Genomic DNA, 3,426 nt, shown 5'->3' with positions numbered 1-3,426 from the left:
AGGGAGGTTGGGGGCGGCGGCGCTTCTGCCAGGGAAGGAGGAGGGGGCGACGGAGCTTCTACCGGGGAGGGAGGTTGGGGGCGGCAGAGCTTGCTGCCAGGGGAGGCCGGGAGGGTGGTGGCGGCGGCGGTGACTGGTGCGTGGGGAGGGAGGTGGGGACAGTACTAACGGGCGGGAGGTTAGAGTAAGGCGTGGGAAGGTCTTTTTTCTTTTTCTTTTTTTTCTTAGCGAGTTCCGGATCTCGGGAGTTGCTCGCGCGCGCCTCTATGAGGTCGCGCTATTCGTCACCCAGGTGAGGAATTCCCACCCCCACGCGGTAAGATTACTATATGGGGAGGAAGGAAACCATTCCTCCACCGTATAAATGGGAGCGAGGTAATCTTACATCATGCATGCTGTGAGAAACTATTATTGCGTCGCTGTAAGAAACAAAGCTTGTGAAGTAAATTAACCTCACGCATGCTAAAAGTTATGGCGCCTCCTCAGCCCGTGTAGAAGAACCACTACCGTAAGAAACAATAGGCTCACAAAGTAAATTTATCTCACGCATGAAACTACATCTATGTGCACGAGCTGCATCACATGCCACTCAGTTTCTTTGAAAATATCTTTTCTGCTCCGAGAGAAACAATGAGATAGTGATGCATACAATTTTTCTCTCCTTTTCGCTCTACATTTTTATCAAGACAAATCCATGAGGCACCATGGATTTGATGTAGTGGAGATCAGTCGGAATTATTTTGGAAGCACCATTTCTGGAAATTCTTCCCTGATTATAGATAATACTTTTATTTGAAGGGTGACTTTCCGACGGTAGGAATGTCCCCAAAACTTACATTCCTAAGAAAGCCTTATTGTTATCGTATAAACACACCATCGCATTTTAGTCTGGGGAGTATCTTGAAGGGCCTGAGGATGAAATTTATTTAAATAGGGAAAACTTTACGTATCAGCTCTTGGAAAACAGAGCTAGAGACGACCGATCCTGCGGCCCCCCGACCCCCTTCCCTCCCCTCCCGGTCGCTCCCGCGAGCGACGCAGAGGGGAAACCCTAGCCGCCGGTCGCAGGCCCCCCTCCTCCTCGACTCCTCCCTCGCCGCCGCCGGCTCGCGCTGACGGGCGAAGCCCGGTCAGCCTCGGCGGCGGCGGGGCCTTCCTTCCCCTGCTCGCTTGGGCCGACACGGGTCGGGGTCAGCGGGCGGTGGCGTGGCGCTGGCCGAGGGCGTGACGGCGCGGCGGCGGGCGGCGGTGGCGGGGCCGGTGCCTGGCGGCGGCGGGTTGGGCTCGGTGTGCTCTGTTCCACGCGGTTGCGCCTGGCGTGGTGGCGGCGGCCACTGGTGGAGCGCGTCGGCCCCCCTTCGGCAGGTGGCTGATGCAGATGCGGGGAGCGCCGCTCCTGGCCGCATTCGGCGGATCGGCGGCGAGCGTGGCTGGCTCCTGGGGCTTCCCCGTTTGCCCTTGGAGCAGATCTGGCGATGGTGCTTCCTCTCGGGGGATGGATTGGGGGAAACCCCTTGGTTGTTCGGTGCGGCCACGTTGCCGGCGGCGCTCCGGCGTCGTTCCCCTTCTTGAAGGCGGCTTCGTAATCCCCCCCCCCCCTCGCCCTCCCTTCCTCGTCCCGGGTGAAAGCCCCAAATCTCCGGATTGGGTGGTGACGGCGCTCCGGCATTGTTTTTCTTCTTGAAGACACCATCTTGGTGTGGCGGAGTGGTGGTCGAGGCCGTGGCACGAGGGGTGGCTGCCGGATATCGTTAGTGGTGTCCATGCTCGGCCACTTGCGGTTGAAGTTGGCGCCGGCGTGCGGCGTTGGCGATGCTCAGTGGTGCGGCTGCCTGGTGCGGTAGTTGTGTTTGTCGTCCCCTCCCGGCAACCTGTTGGTCCTGGTCATGCGAGCTCAGGGGTGAGCGACTCTGCCTGTCGACGGCGTAGTGTCCTCTGATCCAGGACTAGAGGGCAGGGGGCTCTCTTCGGAGGTAGAGACGGATGGCGGACCGGCTGGCTTAGCTCAAGGGGGATGACGGAGCGTGACAATCCTCCTGCAACGGGATCTACCTCGGCTCAGCCGCGGCGTGTGTTGGCTCCTGTTGGCCGAGGGCTTTGATGTTCAAGCATGTGCTTGGTGCATTCGGGTTTTGTTAGTGGCTCCTTTGGTATCTTGTATCTTTGCCGTGTTTTAGGTTTTTCTTCCTTTCTTCTTCTCTTTCTTTGGGCTTGATGTGCTGCTCGCCCCAGCATTACGATGTGTCAATGGTGGTTTGCTTTGGAATACAAAGCGGGGAAAAACCCTTTTTCGGTAAACAGAGCTAGAATTTACAGGGCCAGCTCTCAAGAAAACAGAACTGGAATCTATACATGGACTAAGATAACACGTTGATAACACAGCCCACCAGGGAGAACTCTATACACTCCCAACAGGGAGAAAACAACAGGAACATGATTCAGAAAGAAGACAAGCAGTCTGCACCTCTCCAAGATTGAAACTCATCAATGATACCCTCAAACACCGTGTCAGCATAATTCTGCAATGTCAAAGATCCTGATATTTCGTTCTTTCCAAAAAATAAATATTAATATCAGCCTACAGTTATCAGGAAACTTATACAGTGAACTACCTACAGTGTAAATAAAACTATTAGTAGAAAGCAAGGGTACAACTATTTTGCCATCTATGCACACTCCAAAGTACACGCGAATGCATCTACTTTTATTTCTTTTTCTAAATAGGCGATTAGGTGCGCAGAAGGATGCATCGCACAATATTTATCAAAAATATGTTTTTTCCAGAGCCCTTGAAGAAACCCAAATTATGAATGCTTTGAACGAAAATAATAGCAGGTGCTTCACAGAATAGCAAAATAGTGCCCCACACTGAAGTAGGGTATAAACTATTTGTTCGCTGGCATGTACCACTTGCTATAGTAGTTTAGATGGTAGAAAATGAGCAGATAGTTCATCTCTTTCTAAATAATTTTATTTCCATACCAACACTTCAATTTGTTGCAGATGAACAGTTTGATCTAAAAACACAAAGCATGCTAGGAGCATACTATATAGGGTGTGATGTATCCAGGGAAGGTGGCAACAACTGGAAATAAATTGGACCATGTGGTAAGATAGAAGCTTAGTTACAACTACATAATTCTCATAATTCTCATATATAAGTCAGAATGTTACTGAAAAGATAGTAGAGTACTTACAACTACAAGGCAGGTAGATTTAAAGAAACTATAGGAGATTTGACTGAACCAAGGACAAATCTTCTCCCATGGGATGGATTTGATAAATTACTGGAAGTGGAATTATCTTAGAGGGTTCAACCAAATAGTAGAAGAACTGATGATAGAGAGATTAATCCCATAAAGCCTAAATGCACACAGGAAGAAGTATGCTTTCTCAAAATTATCTACATCCAGACCATGGTTATCA

Source organism: Triticum dicoccoides, unplaced genomic scaffold (assembly GCF_002162155.2).
Source record: "Triticum dicoccoides isolate Atlit2015 ecotype Zavitan unplaced genomic scaffold, WEW_v2.0 scaffold111363, whole genome shotgun sequence".
Lineage (NCBI taxonomy): Eukaryota > Viridiplantae > Streptophyta > Magnoliopsida > Poales > Poaceae > Triticum > Triticum dicoccoides.
The sequence above is the reverse complement of the archived record's forward strand: the minus strand, read 5'-3'. Positions refer to the sequence as shown.